The sequence below is a fragment of the Triturus cristatus genome, chromosome 3_2, assembly GCF_964204655.1.
Source record: "Triturus cristatus chromosome 3_2, aTriCri1.1, whole genome shotgun sequence".
NCBI classification, from domain to species: Eukaryota; Metazoa; Chordata; class Amphibia; order Caudata; family Salamandridae; genus Triturus; species Triturus cristatus.
In genome coordinates this window covers 596028353-596048413 of record NC_140584.1, presented here as the reverse complement: position 1 = coordinate 596048413, position 20061 = coordinate 596028353, and positions in this window count along the sequence as shown.

The following is a 20061-nucleotide window of genomic DNA, read 5'->3' as shown; positions in this document are numbered from 1 at the left end:
CCGCTTGCCATGCATGGTCTTCTGTGCTGCCATGGCCCCTCCCACCTTCCCTGTGTGGTCAGCTAGCTGCCCCTGACCCCCTCCCACCTTCCCTCCATGGTCTGTGTGTATGCCATCATAGTCTCATTGTTGCTCTCCATGGTGTGTCTTGTTTCTAGTGCCCATCCTGTCTGACCTCCATGGTCATCTTGCTGCTCCTGCCTTGCCCCCTTGCCCCCAGCCCTTTGTTTCCATGTGCAGACCCCTATTCCCTCCCTCCTGGCTTGTCTGTTCCATTGTAATGCCCCTGATCCGTCCCTCCTGCCCTTTATGGTCTGTTATACTGCAGCTTTCTCTCCTGTCTGTCCATTATGGTCAGCTAGCTACCATTGCCTCTTTCTCCTCTGTTCTCTGTTGTCCATGTGCATGGTCATGTCCCCTCCCTATTGCTTTCTATGGATTGTTGTGCTGCACTCCCGTCCTGCATGCCCTGTGTGGTGTATTGTGCTGCTGCAAACCCTGATGCCTGCCCTGTAGGGTCAGTTTGGTGCACCTCTCCATGTCCCTCCTGTCCTCTGTTATCCGAATCCATGTCCCTACCCCAATTCCTCCTGCCTACCATGATCCAATGTACCATACTTGCGAACATTTTGAACTTGGTAAGAGGGAGATTTTGAAAAAAAACTGGGGTATTGATTTTCCCCTTTGAGTTACATTGAAAAAGAGGAGATTGTAGACAGGAGACAGATCAAATAAAGCCCATTTGAGCTTGAAAACATTGGACATTTCCTGGCTGAAACGGGTCTGTTGGCATGTATGGTTGTACTGCCACTGCCCCTTCCTTCTGCCCACAATGGTCTATTATATTGCCACAGCCTCTCTTGCCAGTCCTGTATTGTTGGTTTGTTGCCCCTGCCCCCCTTTCCACCGCCCTCCATAGTCTGTTGTGCTGCCACTGCGCTTTCTGCCTGCCCAGTGTGGTCAAATTGTTGCCTCTGCACTCTCCTACCTGCCTTCAAGTTTCAGAGTCCGTGCCCCTGGCCTCTGCCTCTCAACAGTATCCCAATGAACAACTAGATTGCTAACATTCTATATTTATTACAAGTGTGGAACGCCTGATGTCATCTTGATGTGATCAAAACTGTAATACCTAGAGCATTTCCTTTAGAAATTACATATATGAGAGGGTCTTATTTGCATCAAAATTATGGTTAGTGCTCTAAAAAACTAAAATGAGGACATATTTTCTGAGTTTTCAAATAGCGGCAAATAACTTTTAAATTATTTGTAATCTTTATGTTTTTTTATCCAGTTGACTACTTGATTAAATGTTGCACCTAGGGGAGAGGATGTGGTGTTACTTCCAGAGCTGCAGACTTTGCAACTGGGGAACCACGTTGGAGTTTCTGCTTCAGCTCAACATTCTACGATTCTGGTCAAATCACTTAATCTCCCCATGTCTACAACCAAAATGAATTTGATCTTGTGTCATTTAACCAATGCTCATGTAAAGCACTCCAATACCTGACAAGTCTGCACTATATAAAACTGCAAATACACAACAAATAAGTGTTTTGCACACTTCTGTCATTGGGCTACATGTGGGCTACATCTGGGTGATATTTGTGCTGCATTTGGCCTCTTTTGTCTCTGGTGGCCATCTTGGGAGATTTATTTGTTATGAAGTTTTCTAATTTCCTCATTTACTGCAGTCTTTTTAGTAGCAAATGCGTTCAGTTTTTTACTTTGATTCCATCAAGAAGGTATTCAGATATGTCACACATTTGCCATAAATTCTGAATGTTAGCACTCTAGTTGCTCATTAGATCACTGTAGTAAAGCTACTGCTCACCAGGGAAGTCTGCTGCTGGTATTAAAAGTGCATGTTTCAGTCTACATATCAGAATTTTTTCATGAAATAGAAGAGGATTTGAGAAGTCACTCAAAATGTGCCCTAATTTTCCTTTCTTCAGCACTAATCATAATTTCTATGGCAAAATGAACCCCCTCATTGTGTTCCTTTTTAAATTAAATGTTTTAAGTGTTACCAGTTTATTCCAATCAAGATGGCTTCAGGTGTGCCACACTTTTGTCATAAGTAAGACAGTAAGCGCTCTAGTTGTTCTTAAGAACACTCCGGGACATTCTGTCATTGGGCTATACTTGAGCTATATCTGGGTGATATTTGGGCTACATTTGTGCTCTTTTGTCTCTGGTGGCCATCTTGGAAAATTTATTTGTTATGAAGTTTCCTAATTTCCTCATTTACTGCAGTCTCCTCAGTAGGAAATACTTTGTTTTTTATTTTGGTTCCATCAAGAAGGCATTCAGATGTGTCACACATTTGCCATAAATTCTGAATGTTAGCACTCTAGTTGCTCATTAGATCACTGTAGTAAAGCTACTGCTCACCAGGGAAGTCTGCTGTTGGTATTCAAAGTGCATGTTTCAGTCTGCATGTCAGAATTTTTTTATGAAATAGAAGAGGACTTGAGAAGTCAATATGTGCCCTAATTTTTCTTTCTGCAGCACTAATCATAATTTCTATGGCAAAATGAACCCCCTCATTTTGTTCCTTTGTAAATTAAATGTTTTAAGTGTTACCACTTTATTCCAATCAAGATGGCTTCAGGTGTGGCATACTTTTGTCATAAGTAAGACTGTTAGCGCTCTTGTTGTTCGTTAGAACACTCTGGGACATTCTGTCATTGGGCTATACTTCTGGCTACATCTGGGTGACATTTGGGCTACATTTGGGCTCTTTTGTCTCTGGTGGCCATTTTGGGAGACTTATTTGTTATGAAGTTTCCTAATTTCCTCATTTACTGCAGTCTCCTCAGTAGGAAATACTTTCAGTTTTTTACTTTGATTCCATCAAGAAGGCATTCAGATGTGTCACACATTTGCCATAAATTCAGAATGTTAGCACTCTAGTTGCTTATTAGATCACTGTAGTAAAGCTACAGCTCACCAGGGAAGTCTGCTGCTGGTATTGAAGGTGCATGTTTCAGTCTGCATGTCAGAAGTTTTTTAATGAAATAGAAGAGGATTTGAGAAGTCACTCAAAATGTGCCCTATTTTGTCTTTCTGCAGCACTAATCATACTTTCTATGGCAAAATTAACCCCCTCATTTTTTTCCTTTTTAAATTAAATGTTTTAAGAGTTACCACTTTATTCCAATCAAGATGGCTTCAGGTGTGCAATACGTTTGTCATAAGTAGGACTGTTGGCGCTCTAGTTGTTCTTTAGAACACTCCGGGAAGCTGCAGTAGAACACAAAGGAATCAACTGACAGTCTCTGCCCTTGTTGGATGTACATGTTTTACTGAGAATGTCAGACTTCATTCTCACATGACTGAGAAAGATAATGTGAATTTACAGAAAATATGCTCTCAGTTTAGCTTATAGATCACCTTCCAAACCTCTGTGGGAAAAGCATGAGAAAATAGTTTTCTCTCAAACATGATTCATGATATCACAGCAGAAGGCTTTTTCACATGGTAAAATCACCTTAGAACACACCACAATTCCTAAAATGAGTATGGTACCATCAACAAATGATTTATAATGTAACTAAAGTCTTAAAACCTTCTATTAACTGCAATGCTTTTTAATGAGGTGCTATCATGTATATTGGTCCCAAGATGGCTACCAATACTTCTTGGATGAAGTACTGACAGCCAATCAGATCTCACGATGAGATGTGTGGTTAGGCTCCACCCAGATATATCTATCTTTTTAACTCTAATTTTCTCAGGAACTACTGACCGGATTTACACTATTTAAGCAAAAGGCACGAGTCTGAACTGAGGACTACCTCTTTGCCAAATTTGGTGTAATTCCGTTCAGGAGTTCGGGCTGTAGCTGCGTCAACAGGTCCTATGGAAAAAACGTGTTTTGGGACCCCCCTTTTTTCTCGGCCCCCGCTTGACGAATCACCGTGAAATTTTCAGGATTGGAGCGGACCGGAGCTGGCCAAACGTTTGGACAATTTCACGAAGATTCGTAAATCGGCGCCAACGTTATTCCAAATAGAATGTTGCGGATTTCCTATGGAAAATAGGTCCTAACTATAACTACCTACTGGCGGCTGCCAGTAGGTAATATATATATATATATATCTATATATATATATATATATATATATATAAATATATATATATATATATATATAGATATATATATATATATGTATATATATATATATGGTTTGAGTGCATTAGAACATTTCCTTGGTAAGAGACCTGTTGAATGCTATATGCACAATAAGATGATTTTAGAACTTACTGGTTGGTGTCTAAACAACAATTTCTTTCTATTTGGTGACAACATCTACATACAAAAGCGAGGTGTGGCGATGGGGGCCTGTTTCTCCCCCAGCTATGCGTGCTTGCACGTAGGCTGGTGGGAGGAACAGGTCCTCATGCACACCCATGGTGTAATGTACAGAAAACATGTCATACAGTGGATACGCTTTATAGACGATGTTTTTATTCTGTGGAGAGGCAATTTGGAAAGTGTCAACAATTTCCTGGCTTGTATTAATAACAACCAAGAAAATTTAAGATTCACTTCTAATGTAAGCGCAAATGAAGCTGAATTCTTGGATGTTAAACTATACGTTAAAGATGGCCGTCTTGTCACTAAACTACATAGAAAGAAAACTGCTGGCAATAACATCTTGCATGCCAGTAGTTCACATCCTCGACACACGATTGACAATATTCCATTTGGGGAGTTGCTCAGGTTGAAACGAATTTGTAGCACTGATCTTGATTTACAGGCCTGCACAAATGAAGCCCTAGACAGATTCAGATGGAGGGGATACAAAGAATCAGTCTTAAAAACTGCCATCCAGAAAACCAATGCTAGAACCCGTGAGTCTCTGTTTACTAACAGTGAATCAATTGCATCAACTGATTCAAGGGAGGAACAAACTCCCAGGCTTATCACCGGGTATAGCAAACAGGCCAGACAAATTAAATCCATCATAAAACAGCGCTGGCCTGTTTTAAAAACAGATTTGGTTCTGGCCCCCAGGCTTCCAGACAACCCTGTGGTTACTTATCGGAGGGGACCCTCCTTTAAAACCCAGATCAGTCACGAATTCCCTGAGCTAGCAAAACAAGAGGATTGGTTGAAATCCCGGCCGGGATTCAAGCGTTGCTCAACTTGCAGAGCTTGTAAATTTGGAAAAAACACTTCCCAATACTTGACACCGTTCAGTCCTATTGCCAAAAACATCAAGGGCACATTTAATTGCAAAACTGATTTTGCTGTCTACATTCTGACATGCACCTGTGGCCTCAGATATGTGGGCAGCACTAAGCTACAGGTGCATGCCAGCATACTCCAGCATTTACGTGCCATCGTTAATAACGATGGCACTTATCCTGTTGCCAGACATTTCAAGGCAAGACATAACAACAACCTACAATGCTTGGAATATTATGTCATTGCCTCAGTCCCTAAATCTAGACGGGGTGGCGATAGGGAAAAAATGCTCAGAAGACTTGAGTCACAATTTATTATTGAGTTAGACAGCAGATTCCCCAATGGATTGAACACAACGGAAGACTTACATGTTTTTTTATAACCAATCCCTGGTTAATGATTTGTTTTGGGCCATTATCTGCTTTCTCTGCCTTTACCCTATTAATTTCATTATGAATTTTATTACACATACTGTATATCATCCCTTTTTTTAGTATCACATGCACAATTGATTTTTTTCACTGGTTCAATGGATTCACATTACTTTTCCCATTTAAGTTTTGGGACACAGACATCAAGATAGATTTTCTAGTTTGTTTCCTCCTTTTGAATCACGTATAGAGTAAATTTTTTTGGAAGGTGGTCGATATTTGTTGCTTTATCTAAATATATATAAAGGAATTGATTGTAAATCATTACGATCCATATTGTCGTTACATGTCTATTGCATTCATGCAGTTAATTGAGAGATTGCAAAAGAGTAAAACATAGATGATATTTTTATATGGTCATATGCCTAGCATCAGGTTTCATGAATTGAGAAGCTTAGATGATTTTAATATGAAATTATTTATAAATATTTATATTTATTTATATGCTATGCTTGCACAGAATATTTTGCATTATTTGCACAATTGCATTTGCACTTTATCTACGCGCATTGCACTTTTTCATGACAAATGACCACCAGTAACACTGTGTCTTTTTTTGCAATCTACTATATAAGCGCATTTATGCGGATATCATGTGCCATTTTCAATGCACACTGACAATAATTGTCTGATATAAAATTTACAAAATATATAGCATGGCAACTCACAATGGAATGTTAACACAAATTTGGGCAACAAAATGTAAATATTGTAATTATACCTCCCGCTATTCGATTTATATATATCAAATTGTGATTTAGAAAACAGACTATCTATGTTAGCTATATGTAGTGTGTCCTCAGTTTTCAGTTTCTAATCACATGGTGTTGCAAAAAGAAAAAAATCACTAATTAAATTCGTGCAATGTACCCTTTAAAAGGGATGTTCTTTCATTTGCCTGACGATCTGTGACCAAGGGCGGACGCCCGAAACGCGTCAGATTTGGTGAACTTGCCTTTTTAAATAAACTTGCCGAAAGAAGACTGGGACTTGCGTGGTTTTTCCTCGTTGCTGCCTGCCTGGTGGTTCTGTGGTGAAAGACTTCTGTTTGCGCATATATATATATATATATATATATATATATATATATATATATATATATATATATATATATATATATATATATATATATATATATATATATATATATATATATATAATCTACTGGCGGTCGCCAGTAGATAGTTATAGTTAGGGACGTGTTTCCATAGGAAATCCGCAACATTCTATTTGGAATAACTTTGGCGCCGGTTGACGAATTCTCGCGAAATGTTCAAAACTAATGGGGCGCTACGCTCCGCTCCTACCCTGAAAGTCTCGGGGGGATTCGTCAAGCGAGGGCTTAGAAAAAAGAGGGGTCCCAAAACGCGTTTTCACCATGCATTTTCCCATAGGACCTTTAGTCCGAGCTACAGCCCGAACGGCTGAACAGAATTACTTGAAATTTGGCAGAGAGGTAGTCCTCAGGTCAGAGATGTGCCTTTTGCAGGTCTGGTGTCAATCTGTTCAGTAGGTCCTGAGAAAATAGCATTTAAATCAATATATATATCTGTAAGCGCGCTCCGTGCGCTTACGGTAAGCTTACCGTACGCGAGCTCAATTCTGATTGGTGGTTACATGACTGTAAACATTCGAATCGGTCGAAATCAGAAAGTGTCGGCCGCCATTTTATGTCTCTCGCTCTGAAAAACAAAGGTGGATAACGTGAAAAGGGGGCAACGAAGAGAGTTGCAGACCCCCTAGCGTTTGTGAGGGGGTCCAGGAAGGACCAAAAAGTACGAAAAATACAATTAATAATTTTAAAAAAAATTCGCGGAGTGCGCGTACGGTAAGCTTACCGTACGCGTACGGTAAAAAAAAATAATAAAAAAAAAAAAAGAATTAACAATCACATTTAATATATAAATCTAAGGACCCCCAAGGGAGAAAAAAACAATTGATATTTTGTAAAAAATGGCGAGGCGTGCACGGCACGAAATGCGCAACGTGGGCGCTCGGTGCGTGAAGCGCACCGAGTGCCCACAGCGCGCGCACAGTGCGCGAAGCGCACCGTGCGCGCAGGGTGTGTGCACGGTGAAAAACCAGAAAAAAAAATTACAAATAAATACATAACTTAGCATTTAAAAAAACGTACAAATTCACTGAAAAAACCATAGGTTTCACACACGTTATAGTTAGGAATTAGCATTTAAAAAACCTTGCAAATTCACTTAAAAAACCATAGGTTTCACACAAGTTATAGTTAGCTGTACATTTCACACGTAAAAAACCAATGAAATTCCACGTTATAGTTAGATCAGGTAACTATAACTTGCGCGACCGCAATCCACAATGTGTCATTTCAGATGTCATCATTGATGTCATGAGTGATGTCACTGACCATGTCATGAGTGATGTAATATGTGATATATACATATAGTGCTCTGTGTCATTTGCTACCGCCCCAGCACACAAAAATGATTATCCTCTCCCCACTCTTACAGGAAATAGCACAGCACTCTGGATGCAACATTATTCATTTATTCAATAAAGTGCAAAAATTAAAGTGCAAAATTGCAACGTCAATGAGTTTCGGCGAGAAATCGCCTTGATCACAACACTGGGCACCATGTTACAACCAGTTATATACAAAGTGCAATCAATATCAACAACAAAAACAGACTAACCCAAGCCTGTTAATAACCACACCATTTTGAAATGTGCAATAATGCAACAAATTGAATGGGCCACAGTCATAACAAAACATAACAGCTCCCTAAATAGCAATACCTTTGTCAAATAATTGTAAAAATGTATGCAATAAATATTTCATATACATTCAACAAGATAAATGGTTAGCAAAACTAAACATCTCAATTAATAACATATACGAATCATTGCACCGGCACTTCCAAGTTTTCATCACAGTAAAAAACAGTAGCTGTGGATACCACACAATTCACATGGAAGCCTATTTTTCATTATATCAAAACTAAGCGTAGGTAATATTTCAGTATTCAACAAACTAAGGGGCTCATTTATGAGCCCCTGCGTCACTTTTGCGCCGCCGGTGCGTCACTTTTTGTGACGCACCAGTGGCAGAAAACATGCGCCATGTTGCGCCATATTTACAAAGTGACGCATCTAGGTAGATGCGACACTTTGTAAACCCCTGCGCCACATTATACCTGCGCCAGGTATAATGTATGCAAGGGGGGCGTTTTGACGCAACAAAGGGTCGTAGAAGTGACGCAGTGAAATCTACGAGATTTCACTGCGCCACTTTTAGTGTGCAAATGCGTCAATTTCTTGTGCCTGCCTCACAGCAGGCGTAAGACTGACACAGGCCCTTTCACATGGGGCTTGCCCCATGTGAAAGGACACATTGCTGGAGTTGCATCACTTTTGTGACACACTCCAGCGATGCGTCACTTTTGCGCCTACAGATACGTCAGAAATACTGACGTATCTGTGACTCCTTGCGACATGATGCGTCATACTGTAAATATGACGCATCACTGGAGTCGCAGGGAGGGCGCAGTGAAAAGTGACGCATCACTGTTTTCACGCAGTGATGCGTCACTTTTCATAAATGAGGCCCTAAATTGTTCTAATTGATCATTACCACATATAACTACACAGTGTATATATATATATATATATATATATATATATATATATATATATGTGTGTGTGTTTATATAGATATATGTGTATATATATATATATATAATGAGAGTGTAGTGTCTGTAGTTATAGTTAGGGTTACCAGAGATTTGCATGAATTTTTCCACCGTTAATAACTTTTGTGCCCATTTGACGAATCTCCTCTACGTTTTCCAAAACTATTGCTGTATCTACTTTGGCAGAGGATGGAAAGTTTAGCTGTGAATGGTCAAGAGGGAGCAAAGATAAAAAGGTAGGTAAGTAGGGCAACTTTTTTCAAAGTTATAAGTGTTTAAACTTAGTGATATATCAGGCTGTGGTACTTTCACAACTTTTGCAAAACTATCGTGGGACATGCGAGTGACAAGGCAATATCTGATTGGCTTTACAAAAGTTAAACACAGTTGTGTTGTTTAAACATACTTTGGATGTGTTCTGCATTAGGGCCTAAAATATAGGTATTAGGTTTCATTTGTTTTCACTACCTATTACCACTTTATTAAAACGTCACTAGGTAGGCAAAAATATTTATAAGTTTTTATATATTTTACAACAATTTCAACAAGTACCATGGTACTATCTAGGAAGCCCTGTAGTACTTAAGAAAGTTCAAATAAATATGTTAAAATATTGAAAATACAAATATAGTGCACTACAGTATATTTACAATACTTAGCATATTTTTTTTAAAGGTTTGCAGAGTACTTTTGTACTAGTCAGAAAATACTGTGCTACTTGGAAAAATTAAGAAAAATTAAGAAAAAATGTAACAAATTATAAACAGCACTACTAAATTAAATTTAAGGGTAAATATACCGTAGTACTGTTTTTAAAAAATATATATTTTTTTATTTTACACTTAATCTGCATTCTGGGTTTTAAGGGGGAATATAGTGTAATACAGTGTACTTAAAGATTGTTCTAACTAAATATGTGAAAAATTTGAAAAAACACTATGGGCCAGATGTACGACCATGTTTTGCAGTCGCAAAGGGGATTTCGGCCCCTTTGCGACCGCAAAATAGGTCAGCCCAATGTACTAAGCCTATTTTGCGAGTCGCTAATCAATTAGCGACTTGCAAAATAGGGTTAGCGACTCGCTATTAGGAAGGGGCATGTCAAGGGCATCCCTTCCTAATAGCGAGTCCATAACCTATGTATGAATGTTTTGCGACCGCAATTGCGGTCGCAAAGCACCCGCAGTTTACCACCCTTCTCAGAAGGGTGGTAAGGCACTCACAAACCGGAAGGGGTCCCCAGGGGATCTCTTCCCCTTTGGAAATGGATGCGCAAATATTTTTTAAGAGCAGGCAGTTGTCCCAGGGACCACAGCCTGCCCTTAAAAAATGAAACTGAAATATTTCATTTTTTTTTAAAAAATGCATCCCGTTTTCTTCGAAAGAAAACAGGCTGCATTTAAAATTAACTGCTTTATTGACAAAGCAGTCGCAGACATGGTGGTTTGCTGACCCCAGCAGGCAACCATCTCTGGGAGTGCCAGCCATTCCCAATGGGGGCACGCAATTTGCAACCCCAGTGGGGATCGCAAACAGTGTCTGAGACACTGTTGTTCATTGGATTTAAACAATCTTTAAAGGCGATTTGCTCTTTCTAAGTGTGCTGCAGAATGCAGTACACATAGAAAGAGCAAAAGTGAGGAGAAATAAAAGTATTTCTCCTTGTTGCACCAATCTAATGCCTGCTTTTGAATGGCTTTAGTTTTTGGCGCTGCCTCAGATTTACATGGCACTCCACTGTATGACACTCCATGCAACTTCACTCAACAACATGCCACTTCTCTCTACTACACACCATTCTATTCTAAGACATGTTACCCCACTCTACGATATCCCACTTCACTCTACGCCACTCCACTCTGCATCACTCTCCTTTGTGTCACTCCACTGTATGCTATTCATTTTTGCGCACTCCACTGTACGCTATTCTACTATGCGCCACTCCACTTCATGCTACTCCACTCCACTCTACACCACTCCATTCTATGTTATTCCACTCCACTCTACCCAATTCCACGCCATGATACTCCACTGTACATAGCTCCACTCTATTTGATGCCATGCCATTCCACTCCACTTCATGCTACTCCACTCTACTTTTTATTTCCCGCATTTTGCACTTTACTCACCGCGTCATGCTTTGGCCGTGTTCAGTGCCTTGCCCGCTGTGAAACAAATTCTGACACCTTCTTGGTCAGCAGTCTAGTCTTTAGGCTCAGCTGATTACAAAATGAGCCTGAGGACGCGGACTCGTAGCGGGCGCTCTACTGTTGCGCCTAAGGGCAAGCCCTTATGCACCCTTCTGCATCCCGTCCATGTCCCTCCGTGTAAAGGGGCCAGGGATTCTGCCCCTGTCTCATCAGATATGATATTTTATTTCTCAGCCCAGTTATTAGCCCTCTGTGCCTCACCACCTGAACCATGTTTGCACTCCATTGACCCCAGCCCACTTGTCTGTCCCTGCAACCACTGTGATTGGTCTGCTCAGTCCAGACGGAATATTTCTTCTCCTCCACCTCTCACCTGGCATTTTGGCCTGGTGAATTGTCGTTCTTTGGCTGCCCATAAACTTGACCTCATGTAAAACAAAGAAGGCTAGGGTCCTATCACTTACTGGCCTAGACCACTATAGTTTAAAAAACAAAAAATGGGGCAGAAAGGTTGTTTAAACAATTATTTAGCAATGCCTAGCCATTAAATCCTAAGCATGCATGATTTATTTTATATTGTTTTTCAGTTTCAAATTATTGTGCATAGAAACATTTCGTCACGTCTTAAAAAAGAAACACTAATTTTGCACATTTAACAACACAAATACAAAAATACATATAAATGCAAATACAAAATACTTAATACGCACATATACAAAACATAGACACCATATGAAATGTCAATTGCCTCCTACAAGTCTTTAGAGGACACCAGTCTATGTATAACACAAAAGAAACAGGCGGCCGTATCTTAATTCAAACGTTCTGCCTGCTTGCTGAGCTGAAGACTACTCTATGTACAAGGGGTCATGGCCCCATAAGGGAATACATCTCTTTTAAAACTCCTTGGGGTGCCCCATAAATGTCATGGCTTCGGCTCAGAGTCAACGCATTTCAAACCCTTAGTTGTTCTAGGGTTCTCCTCAGGACGGGGACTGGAAAATGGCCTTGACTGCAATATTTGATGCTCCAAGGTATTGTCAAATTTTCAAGATGTAAAAACTTTAGAATTCTCTGAAGGAAGTGTAATTCTTCCGAGGTAACCATCTAGTACTGGATACTTAACGTGATGTTCTATCCACGTTTTTTTAATGAAAAGAGGCCCTCATAGTCGCCTGTTGAATTCTCGCGACTTCGAATAACTTCTTAATAAAGCCTACGTGCTGTTAGGAGCAGTTATCTGCATCTACTCGAACTGCCATCTTTAGACCGCTATCACGTGTCTGCCAAAGGAGTTTTAAAAGAGATGTATTCCCTTATGGGGCCATGACCCCTTGTACATAGAGTAGTCTTCAGCTCAGCAAGGAGGCCTACTTTTGTATTGACCACCTGGCCTATATACCAACTTTCTGCTGGCCCTTACTGAAGTGATTGCTGGATTAGCTATGGACAGGCCCAATTTCACCATACTTCATATGGACGATACGAATGACTGTGCTTATAAAACCCTCCTACATGATGTGGCCTCTTTTAATCAATCAATCAGGTGTTTGTTAAGCGCGACTACTTACCCGTAAGGGTCTCAAGGCGCTAGGGGTGAAGGGGGTCGCAGGTTCCAGTCCATCAAGGAGGGGGTCTGTCGAAGAGCCAGGTTTTGAGGTTTCTTGTGAAGATGGAGACTGGAGCGATGTTGTCTGTCTGAGGTGGAGCGGAAGGTCGTTCCAGGCTCTGGCCGCGCGTAAGGTGAAGGAGCGGCCTCCCGATCTGGTCTTTCTGGTGCGGGGGACCACGGCATAGGAGAGCTGGGCTGATCGTAGGATCCTTTGGGGTGCGTGGAATTTGAGTTGGCTGTTCAGGTATGCTGGTCTGGTGTCGTTGAGGGCCTTGTGAGTGTGGGTTAGCATCTTGAAGGTGACTCTAGCTTCGATGGGGAGCTAGTGGAGTGTAAGCAGGTGCTGGGAGATGTGGCAGTGTCTTGGCATGTTGAGGACCAGTCTTGCGGCGGCGTTTTGGATGTTCTGTAGCTTGCGGGTGAGGTTTTTGTTTATTCCGGCATATATTGCGTTGCCGTAGTCGAGCCTGTCGAGGTAGTTATGCATGATAAGGGTCACAAGTTTGATCTTGTTTTTAGCAATATTCACAAACTTCAAGTCCCGACCGTCCTTACCCTAACCTTGATGGACCATGTTTTGATCTCTTTTTGTCTTACCAAATCTTCTGTCTACGTACCTCCTCCCCTGTTCAGGCGGCTGGAGCTTCCCTGCTCCAAACGCCATCTCGAAAACTGGCTTGAGGCTCTGAAAGCATTTATGCCAGAGCTCTCTGACCAGGTTGCAGCAGCCACTCTTCAGTTTAATGAGGGGATGTTCAATTCATTGGATGAGGTCCTACCTGTTCGGTGGCGGAAAGACACCCAGTGGAACCATAAATCCCCTTGGTTTAATGACCATCTGTTGGTTCTAAAGAAGGAGTGTAAGCGTCTGGAGAGGAAATGGAGAAGGAGCTATGATGAGACTAGTAAAGATGTATACAGGATGTCTATTAGGTCCTACCATGTAGGAATGAAATCTGAACAAGCTGCTTTTTTTGGTTCTAAAATTATTAATTCCTCCTACTCTCCTAAGGAGATATTTAGGATCCTTAAAAATATCACTGAATCTCCAATTGCCAGCTTTACTCCAATATCCTCTGTGGAGCATAGTGACAATTAGGCTCTTTTCTTTCAGAATAAAATCTTAGATATCTATTGCTCCTTCCTGGACATTCCCAACTCAGTGGTGTCCCGCTGTACCGTACCTCCCTCTGATTGCACAAGAAGGCGTACTTACTACAGTTGCTATGCACACTGTGAACCTGGTTAACGATCTTCTAAATACATTCAAATCTGGCTCACCTTTGGACCATGCCCCCCCCCCAGATTTCAAGGCCAGGCTCAAAATGCATTATCATTATACTTACAGACTTGCTAAACCTCTCCCTCTTCTCTGAGCATGTCCTCCAGTTGTGGAAGCACGCTATAGTTAAGCCACTGCTCAAAAAACCTAATCTGGATCCCCTTTGTTTGAGCAACTTCAGGCCAATTTTCTTGCTTCTTGGAGACTCCAAGCTTTTAGAAAAGCACATCAATAAATCTTTGTCTGCTTTCCTCAAATGGAAGGATCTGCACCACCCCACCCAAATGGGTTTCCGACTGAAATATTGTAAAGTTGTTGGCTGTGGTCGAGGAGCTCAGGCGTCTCTTTGATCAAGGAGGATCGGTAGCCATTATTCTCTTAGACCTCAGTGCAGCCTTCGACACTGTTGATCATCATACTCTCATTCAGAGAGTTTCATGTGTCCATGTCGGAAGCAGAGCTGTAGAATGGCTTGCGTCATGCTTGGAATATCGCTCCTTCCAGGTCTTGGATCAGTCTTGCTAGTCAGCCACTCTGTCTTTGAGCTGTGGGTTTCTCCGAGCTTTACCCTGAGCCCCACTTTGTTTAACCTTTACATGCTCCATCATTTCATTCATTCATTTCAACTTTATTTTGGTTCTTTGAACCATAAAAGTACACAATAACAACATCTCAGTAAAATACATAACAGATAAAAGGTATCCAATTCATTAAAATGCATCTCTATAGTAAATTGATGTCATAAAAGACCTGTATCCAAAAGTAGAGCACAAAATACATCTCTATAGTAAGGTGATTCCATATCAGCTGATACACGATTCATTTTAGAAAATAGTTTAAAAGAAAAAAGCAAATTACAAACATATCGCATCAGTTTATGTTAAAACACACAAGAATAGCTCTCTGATAAAGAAAGTCCAGTAAGACAAAAACCTCAAGAAGGGACTATAGATAGGCTCTAGGAGGGTCTGCTATGCCGACCGTAATGTCTAGCAGGTTGAACTGATTCAGGGATACACAGTTGTTACCTAAATAAAGTGCATAGTGAATAAGTAAAAGTGTTAAAACATCAATCGGGATCAGCTATTGTTTTTTTTAGGATCATCCTAACGAAGCACATTAACTAATAACACAGGATAAAATTAACCACAATTGTTGGCAGATATTCATGGTTCATCGCTGTGTGGTGTCAGAGGGCCTGCAAGACAGTAAAACATAATGTACTCTACAAATGTTAGAATTTCAATCCTCTCTTCCTTCATATGTGGTTCATGGCAAGCAAAAATCTACTGACACCAAATATAATTAATCAAGTAGCTATCTGTTTTCAAAATTCGTAGGGCCTCTGAAAATGTCCTAATCCTCAAACCCAGGCACATTGCTTTTATCCATTTCCTTTTTATGGCAGCATATTCTGGACAGAAAAATAGAATGTGTGCAATGTTTTCTTCGAGATCTAACGAACATAAAGTGCATTTGGATTCTCTCCCTACTATTTGACCAGGCGACCATTTGGCTATAATTGAGTTAATTTGGAGAGTCTCGTGTCGAAACTTCATAAAAAGAGTTTTTGCTTATTGGGGTTGGATTTCATCCAGATAAGGTTCAAAGCTTGGCAATTGTTTGAAGTTTAGGAATTGTGTAGTGAGTCTTCCCATTCCACCATCAAGCTGGACCTTATCCCACTATGAATTCCCTATAAATGCGCTTGAGTTCATTCTCAGAGTTTGCGGTCAGTGACCTAGGGTCAGTCCAGAAACTACTCGGACCCATCTCATGGAACCAATTGCGCATGTGACGGACCAAGGAAAAGTAGGCTGGTCGTCAAGTCCTTGTCTGTAGAGGTTTAGTTCTTCGGTGACCCAGATTCTTATCCTGTATAATAGGGGTCTCAGTATAGCTAAAAGTTCCAGGCTCTTAATACCAGTATCATGGAACAGTGGAATCAAAGGTTTATTTTGGGGGAGAGATGTTAACATCTAACTCAATTTGTTTTCGCCCATAACAATTGAGTTCAAATTCTCCCCTCATCATAGTTCCACCCCGTAAAGGACTGCTGTCTGGGCTCTAGGGGGCACATGCATCAAGGTAGGCTTTTGCGATTCCTTTATTGCGATTATTAAGGAATCGCAATTAAGGAATTGCAAAAGCCTATGCATGTAGGAATCGCTAAAAAAAATAGCAATTCCTGAACATTCTTTAATTGCGACTCGCAAATTGCGAGTCGCAATTAAGGAATGGCTTCCCATTCATTCCTATGGGCCTACGGGCCCATAGGAATTGGGAATTGCATGCACAATTTGCGAGTACCCAATAGGTACTCGCAAATTGTGCATGCAATTTCAAGGGTGCAAGGTTGCCAAAAGGACACCCTGTTTCACCCCTGAAATTGTAATGTGAACACATGTTGCACACACACATGCCCCAAGGGCATGTGTGTGTGTGTAACCAGGAACTTTGAGAAATGCACTTTAGTGCATTTTTCAAAGTTTTGGGAAATTACCATCAAGCTCAAATTGATGGTAATTTGCGACCCCTATATTACACATTGCAAAATCGTGTCATATTGGGGTATTCTCTTTATATATATTGGATTACGTAGACACCTCTCGTATATGGCGCCTTTCGATGTGGTGCAACTTAGATATGCTCACGTGACTTATTTCCAGTCATGTGACATCGCAACACTAACATAACCACACCCCAATGCTAATGCCGGTAACTCGTATTTGGAGCCAGGCGCGAGGAGGAAGCTGCACCCCACAGTTACGCTTATTAACCCGGAGGTAAAGAATTTAACTTATATCGTTCTGCACACGTTGATAGTTGTGGCAGAATATTTCTTGACAAGTTGAGTACACGTTTTTTTGGTCTATGTATACGAAAATACATGAAAGCAAAGACACTATTTGTCTTTTTCATAGATTGGGACCGAATATTTTAGAAACGGATATCGTTTTGAATTTGGAGTGCAACCTTTACAAGGGCCCCCCCCTCACGTCACATGACAGTGTGACCTGGAATTATCGTCACACTCGATGTACATATACAACCAATTTTTGGCTTTAACATATTGTTTGTTTCTTGACAATTCTAACTCTAACTGTTATTCCTGGACATACACTTTTACAGTACTGTGCCTTTCTTCATTTTTTCCTTCTTATATATTATTTCAGAACACATTACAAGACAGTGTTCAGGTCAGTGACTCCGCACTAATAAATTCTTTTATCTATTAAATAAGTTAATAGATACCTCTTGTTAGTTTATCTATTGGATCTCTCACACTCTGGTTGCACTGGGAGTCCAGCTTTTAGAGACTATACATACCGTATGAAATAAATGAAATGATCACGTAGAAATTATCATCTACCACATAATCAATCATTTTCACGTGCACTGTTCACCCGCCGAAATTTTTGTTCGTTTTTCTGTTCGTTTGGATACATAGGATCACAAAAGATAAGGCTACAACCAATTTTACCTCACGATATGTACACCTTGCATGAATATATAACATAACCATGTGATACCACCACATGTAGTAGCTTAATACGTTTCCACCTGCCCTGGGAGCACATTTGTTAGCTAATGATAACAAATGTTTGCGACATTTAAAATAACAATGGATTAATGTCGAATATCATATTAATTTCTACCTAGCCGTGAACAAGTCGCATGTACGATTTTACGAAGGCGACGAAACACGTGTTGGCTTGGGAACTACTGTGAAAACGAAAATATTAAAGTGAAGAAAAACACAAGAAAGAAACAAAGAATTGATTCATTATTCTGCGTGTGCTTGGGTTTATTCAATAATGACCTTTTGTTGCTTCTGCCACAATAACTAAGGGAGGCTGGTGGTTCTCTCCAACCCTTGAGCACCATAACTAATTCGAACCCCACAGATACCAGGTGAACTTACCATAAGCGCCTATTATCTATCAACAATACCACTGTCCAGAACGTAAACTACACAAACGAAATAGAAGGCTGCTTTGGTACACCATGAATACCTTTGAGAGTATGAAGAATAGTAGAGCCAAAGAAGCAGATGACCTTTTTAATAATAGGGATGATAATACATCACCTTCCTCAGCAAACCCAGGGACTACAACCAGACCAAATGAGGGTCTCAAAAATAAATTCCTACGACTTGAGAGGCTACGGAAAAACGAGGCATCTAAATGGTGGGACGGAGCCACCCTACGACGATATATTAAGATAAAACAAATACCTAGGGGACTCCGTTCACAAATTTTGCCTACATATGATGACCTAGGCCCAGATCTGTTAACAGCATGGGAACAAGAATTAACAGAAAACTCCAATAAATTAATGGGGATACTGATCGAAAACTGTGATAGAAAAACAGCAAAACTCCAGACAGAGATAGAGACCCTAGAAGCGGAAATTAAACTACTTAACCTCCCAGAAGCAACTGTAAAGAACTCTAATATCTTGAATGACATCTTGAAACATCATATCTCAGAAATTAAAGCACGTAAAACCAAAAAACTTAAGAGAGATGAGGCTGACTACCGCAATGGTAGAATTTTCACCTTTGCGACCAAATATGATCACCTTGTATCCAAGGATGACCTCACCAAACCCAAATTGGCAACTTCCATCAGCTCTAGTAATACTTCACTTGATACACCAGTTACTAGTGAATCAGAACAGGGAGATGTACGGACAGAAACAACAGACATTGATAACTGTTTTTTACAAGAGGTTTTTCTAATCAAAAAAGGCAACCGGGAACAGAACAAACACCCTTTGATAAGCCCAAGACAAGGAGAGGGAGGAGAGGGGGCAGAAAAGGAAGAGAAACCAGGCATGAAAACGAGGTCCTGGAACAGGAGAAAGTAGATACTGTCAGTATAGTTAACCTATCAACCAAAATACTAACAAATGACGACAAAGCTCTCCTTAAGAAAGGCTTGAATTTCTGTCCCAAAAGTCACGGCAATGTGGTGGATCTGAAAATAGATTTGTATAAATTTGTACGTAAAATGAAAATCAAAATGCATTTCATGATGTATAATGAAGCTAATAAAAGAATGACTGATGATCGACAACCACATCCTTTGAGTGAGATAACTATACAGGAAATTATTGATACTAGACTACTCTTGTCGCTCACAGATTGTGAGGATGAAATTACAACTGCAGATATTGTCATGCGAGATCTTAATGTAATAAGTGATGCGCGTGTGGAGAGTGGTCTGAGAGAGAAATCCAAATGGACACCCACCTTACAGAGTGGCAATAGTATTGATATTTTTCATAAATTGGTAAGTAATGACTTGGACAAATTTGACCTAAAAAAACACACACCACACCTAAGGAATGACAACCTGACACATGGTGAAAGACAAGCATTAAAAATGATAAGGAATGATGACAGTATAATCATAAAGGAGGCAGATAAAGGGGGCAATATCGTCATTATGTCTAATATAGACTATGAGAACCAAATTCTTTCACAATTGGGAGACTTGGAATGCTACGAACACCTCACTACTAATCCAATCTGGAAACTTACGGACCACATCAACAGACACTTGAAACAATGGTATGGCATGGGTATTTTGGATCAAGATGAATACAGCTATCTACAAGTTAACAAACCTAGATTTCCATGTATATACACGCTCCCCAAAATACATAAAAATCTACCCTTTCCTCCTGGCAGGCCCATTATTTCAGGGATAGAGGGCCCCACTG